Here is a 6000-nt window from a genome sequence, read left to right on the forward strand (position 1 = left end):
TTTCTGAATGCTTAATGTGTGCAGAGCACTGTACTAAGCACTTGGGCGACTACACTACAGAGTTGAAAGAGTCGGCTGCGGATTCTCCCGACAAACACTGCTCTTCCTCACTGCTCGAACCCGTGGTGCGATCTCCTTCTCTTTTTTCTAACGGCATTAATAAGTGCTTACTACGTGCCAGGCACTGTACTAAGCACTAAGGAGATTCAAGCTAAATCAGGTTGGACACAGTCCATGTCCCACACGGCCACGGTCTTAGGCCCCGTTTTACTGTGGGCTGGGATCGTGCCTACCAACTCTGATGTGCTGAACTCTCCTAAGCGCTTAGAACAGCAGCGTGGCTCAGTGGAAAAAGCCCGAGCTTGGGAGTCAGAAGTCATGGGTTCGAATCCTGACTCTGCCACTGGTCAGCAGTGTGACTGTGGGCAAGTCGCCTAACTTCTCTATGCCTCAGTTTCCTCATCTGTAAAATGGGGATTAACTGTGAGCCTCACGTGGAACAACCCGATTACCCTGTATCTACCCTAGCGCTTAGAACAGTGCAGCACAGAGTAAGCGCTTAACAAATACCAACATCATTATTATTATTACAGTGCTCCGCACACAGTAAGCGTTCAATAAATACCACTGATTGATTGATTCTGCAGAGTGAAAGCCTGTGTGGTCATTTTCTGCCACCCACACAAATGAAACACATTCCGGATGCCCCCGCTGCCCGCGGTGATCTCAACAGCGGCACCTTATCGAATACCCCCCCAGCGTGGCAGAAGGGGTCTTTAAAACAGATCCCGGCAGCCACGGGAGGAGCGGGACGCTCGAGGGACCACGATGTGATCTGAAACTCCCTCTCCGCGGCTAGGACTGCCAGGGTCAGTAGTCCAATCCAAGAGACCGTTGTTAACCTGATCGAGTACACAGGACAACACTCTCTATGATGATTATTATTAGTGATGCATCGAAAATGCTATCTGTCATCTGCCTGTCACAATCCAAGTCCCCTTTAGGCATGAACTTTCAGAACATGAATCTAAGCCCTTCAATCAATCGTACTTATTGAGCGCTTTCTGTGCGCACAGCACCGTACTGTGAGCTTGGGAGAGTACAATATAATACAGCTGAAGGACACGTTCCCTGACCACAACAGGTTTACAGTCTAGAGTTCATAACCATAAGGTCTGGACCAGGGTGTTCACAGACCTGGGTCCCAAAAGATGTGATTGCCTTATTTCCACTTAGGAGCGAACGTCACGCTTCGACTAGCAAACCGGGGACTTCATCGGTCCTTCCTGTACCCAGCGAACTACTTAACATCAGCTAGAAGGACGGACGGCCGTGTCACCTTCTGGCTGATGACCTGTGATGTCCCAACCAGGCCCGGGCAAAGCTCATCCTCTAGACTGTCGGCTCCTTGTAGGCAGGGAACCAGTCTCCCAAGTGCTCAGTACGGTGCTCTGCACGTAGTAAGCGCTCAATAAATACCACTCATTGACCGAATGATTCCTTGGCAACTCCTCTCAGCCACAAGAGCAATACTCCTCTAGACCGTAAGCTCGCTGTGAGCAGGGACTGCATCTGTTATATAGTACTGTCCCAAGCTCTTAAAATTGTGCCCTGCATCCAGCGGGTACTCAGTAAATACGACTGATGGAGTCTGCACACAGTAGCCCTCCAATGCACCCGGGACTGCAGCGTAGCCTCGGGCAAGGCGCCCGGGAGCGGGAATCAGGAGAGCTGCGACCCAGGGCCGCCACTTGCCCACTCTGCGTCTTTGGGCAAATCACCCGACTTCTCTGAGCCCCGGTTTCCTCCTCTGTAAAATGGGTATAAAATGACCTGTTCTCCTGGCTATCTTGCATCTCATCACGGTGTTTGGCATCGTCACCATCATTATTTTTATTATTTACTGTCATTATTTGTATTATTAACTGACACACATACACTAAGATATGCTAACAAGACCCAAGTCTAGATAAATGGGGGATGACGATCCCTGTTCTGCCATGCGTTCAACAAAAGAAACGACCACCTAATAACAAAAAGAGCTTGAGTACTGCTTGGCTCTTGGGTTTTAAAAGGTAAGCTATATTACTGTTCCTATATTAATAAGAAGAAGAAGAATGGGGGTATTTGTTAAGTGCTTACTATGTGCCAAACACCATAATAAGCACTGGGGTTGACACAAGATAATCAGGTTGGACACAGTTCCTATCCCCACATGCGGCTCACATTCTAAGTAGGAGGAAGAACAGATATTGGGTTCCCATTTTGCAGATGAGGCAACTGAGGCACAGAGAAGTGAAGTGACCTGCCCATAATCACCCAGCAGACCTCTGACTCCCAGGCCTGTGCTCTTTCCATTAGGCCACACCACTTCCCTCTCAATAACTACATTATTGTTTCTCTATTTACATAACATTTATATTCTTGTTTCTTTACATAACACATATTATTGCTTTTCTCTTTACATAACATTTATAATATTGCTTTTCTGTTTACATAACTTCAATATTATTGTTTCTCTATTTACGTAACACTTATATTCTTGTTTCTTTACATAACACTTATATCACTGTTTTTCTCTTTATGTAACATTTATAATACTGTTTTTCTATTTACATAACTTTAATATTACTGTTTCTCTATTTCCATAACATTTATATTATTGTTCTTACATGAGTCACTATATCTGCTCCACTTTTCTTCGGATTCAATTAAGAAGACCAAAGAAACTAAGTGATTACTGTTAACTCCGCTACCAGTAAATGGCCCTTAGTTTGGCAATGAGCATTAGGAACCGGCCGAGAGGAAATGTGACTCTGCAGAAATATCGTCTGACCACAAAGCAGGCGTTTCTTCAAAAAATTCCCATTGCTCAAGACCGTCTAATGCAGGGTCGTTATTATAACATGGGGAAAGATCGAGGTGGAGTCTTCAGGTTGGTAATCAAGGTGGTGTGGATCGACTGCTGAGAAGCAGTATGGGTTCGGGAGGCAGGAGGTCATGGGTTCTAATTATTCCGGCTCCACCACTTGTCTGGTGTGTGATCGTGGGCACGTCACTTAACTTCTCTGTGCCTCGGTCACCTCAGCAGCAAGAAATGGGGATTGAGAGTGAGCCCGCTATGGGACAGGGACTGTCTCTCCAACCTGATAAGTTTATATCAACCTCAATGCTTAGGACAGTGTTTGGCTCAATAAGCACTTACCAAGGACCATAATTATTAGGGTAGCAGCGTGGCTCAATGGAAAGAGCCCAGGCTTGGGAGTCAGAGGTCAAGGGTTCGAATCCCGGCTCTGCCACTTGTCAGTTGTGTGACTGTGGGCAAGTCGCTTCACTTCTCTGGGCCTCAGTTACCTCGACTGTAAAATGGGGACTAACTGAGAGCCTCACGTGGGACAACCCGATTACCCTCTATCTACCCCAGCGCTTAGAACAGTGCTCTGCACATAGTAAGTGCTTAACAAATACCAACATCATTATTATTATTAAATGGGGACTAAGAGTGAACCCAGTATGGGACAGGGACTGTCTCTCCAACCTGATAAGTTTATATCAACCTCAATGCTTAGGACAGCGCTTGGATCAGTAAGCACTTACCAAGTACCATTATTATTATTATTATTACTATCTGTTGATGATACGGTCTGCAACTCCAGAGGATTTCCCTACAGCCCCCGAAAAACAGGCCGGGGGCAAGAGAAGAGATGCTGATAAATGCAGTTCCCTCGCAATGTGTGGGTTGCTGTCTTGCTGCAGGACCCACTTCCTCACACATGCACATCAATCACTTTACTGACTGAGGGCTTAGTGTGTGCACAACACTGTACTAAGCGCTTAGGGGGCCTGTTCTTCCACCACCACTGGGCACCGTACCCGAACGAGCTCGTGTGTCCGACAGACTGTTCCTAATTCCCATGATGTTTACATATCTGTAATTGCCCAGTAGCATGGCTCAGTGGCAAGAGCCCGGGCTTGGGAGTCAGAGGACGTGGGTTCTAATCCTGCCCCAGCCACTTTCTGCTATTTGACCTTGGGCAAGTCCCTTTACTTCTCTGTGCCTCAGGGATCTCATCTGTAAAATGAGATTTTTTTACGAGATATTCTTCCCCTTGACTCTATTTATTGCCATTGTTCTCGTCTGTCCGTCTCCCCGATTAGACTGTAAGCCCGTCGTTGGGCAGGGACTGTCTCTATCTGTTGCCGACTTGTTCATTCCAAGCGCTTAGTACAGTGCTCTGCACATAGTAAGCGCTCAATAAATACTATTGAATGAATAAAATGGGGATGAAGACTGCGAGCCCCACGAGGGACAATCTGATTATCCTGCATCTACCACAGCGCTTGATAAAGAGCCTGGCACCTAGTAAGCATTTAATACCATCATTATTATTATTCCTCTTTCTGCCTCGGTGACCTCTGTGAGCCCCATGTGGGACAACCTACTGACCTTGCATCTATCCCAGTGCTTAGTACAGTGCCTAGCACCTTGTAAGAGCTTAACAAATACCATAATTGTTATCATTATTATTATTCTCTGGGCCTTCAGTGGCCTCTGTGAGCCCCATGTGGGCCTTGCAACTACCCCAGTGCTTAGAACAGTGCCTGGCACCTGGTAAGCGCTTAACAAATACCATAATTATTACTATTATTATTATTCTCTGTTCTTCAGTGACTTCATCTGTAAAATGGGGATGAAGACTGCGAGCTTCACAGGGGACAACCCGCTGACCTTGCATCTCCCCCAGCGCTTAGCACAGTGCCAGGCACCTAGTAAGCGCTTAATACCCTAATGATTATCATCATCATTATTATTATCCTCTGGTCCACAATGACCACTTCTGTAAAATGGGGTTGAAGGCTGCGAGCCCCACGTGGGACAACCTATCTATCCCAGCGCTTAGCACAGTGCCAGGCATCTAGTAAGTGCTTAATACCCTAATTATTATCATCGTTATTATTATCCTCTGGGCCTCAGTGACCCCCTTCTGTAAAATGGGGTTGAAGACTGCGAGCCCCACGTGGGACAACCTATCTATCCCAGCGCTTAGCACAGTGCCAGGCACCTGGTAAGCGCTTAATACCCTAATTATTATCATCATTATTATTATTCTCTGGGCCTCAGTGACCTCATCTGTAAAATGGGGATGAAGACTGCGAGCCCCACGTGGGACAACGTGCTGACCTTGCACCTCCCCCAGCGCTTAGCACAGTGCCAGGCACCTAGTAAGCGCTTAATACCCTAATGATTATCATCATCATTATTATCCTCTGGTCCTCAATGACCCCCTCTGTAAAATGGGGTTGAAGACTGCGGGCCCCAGGTGGAACAAGCCGGTGGCCCGGCCCCTCCCCCAGCGCTTAGCCCAGTGCTTGGCACAGAGCAGGCACTTACCAAATACCGTCATCATCATCACCGCTCTCATTATTACTACTATAATTCTTTAGGACGATGATGCTGCTGCTGCACTGACCTGGAGCGTCGACGGGGACGCGCACGGGCCCGCGGACGGACACGCGGCCGGGGCGCGCTCCCGAGGGACACCCGCCCCACAGCGCCCCCCTGCGGCGGGGGTCGGAACGGCGGCTCTTCCTCCGCCGCCGCCCCAGCCGGCAGCGCCCCCTCTGGTGGGGCCCGGAACGGCGGCTCCTCCTCCTCCTCCTCCTCCTCCTCCCCCCGAGCCGACAGCGCCCCCTCCGGCGGCGGCGGGTGTCCGAGACCGGGGCTCCTTCCCTGGGGGCTCCTTCCCTGGGGGCTCCCGCCGATGGGGGACCCCGGCCCGGGCCCAGCGGGCGACGCTTCGGGTTGGGGGCCGAGGGAGGACGAGAAGAAAGAGGGAGAGCGGCGGGGGAGGGGCGGCGGAGGGGGGGGGGGGCCGCGGCCGGCTTCCCTCCGCCCAGCGCCTCCCGCGAGACGGCGGCCGGAGCGGGGGGGCCGGGAGTGACGTCACGGGCGGGGGCCTCCGCCGGGAGGGCCAATCCCACAGCAGACCACGCCCAGTC

At 49.9% G+C, this 6000-nt stretch overlaps 1 protein-coding gene across 2 annotated transcripts in view; it reads right to left on the reverse strand.

Annotated features, from left to right (window-relative positions):
• KLHL5 (kelch like family member 5) overlaps positions 1-5633 on the reverse strand; it is a 51478-nt gene extending 45845 nt beyond the window's left edge. Inside the window, exon 1 of one of the 2 annotated variants that reach the window (XM_007671911.3) lies at positions 5472-5633. The gene's annotated coding sequence lies outside the window, so the exon portion shown is untranslated. The remainder of the gene's footprint in view (positions 1-5471) is intronic. The other variant, XM_007671909.3, reaches the window with a different exon arrangement.
• Between the last annotated feature and the right edge of the window lie 367 nt (positions 5634-6000).

Source organism: Ornithorhynchus anatinus, chromosome 18 (assembly GCF_004115215.2).
Source record: "Ornithorhynchus anatinus isolate Pmale09 chromosome 18, mOrnAna1.pri.v4, whole genome shotgun sequence".
Classification (NCBI taxonomy): Eukaryota; Metazoa; Chordata; class Mammalia; order Monotremata; family Ornithorhynchidae; genus Ornithorhynchus; species Ornithorhynchus anatinus.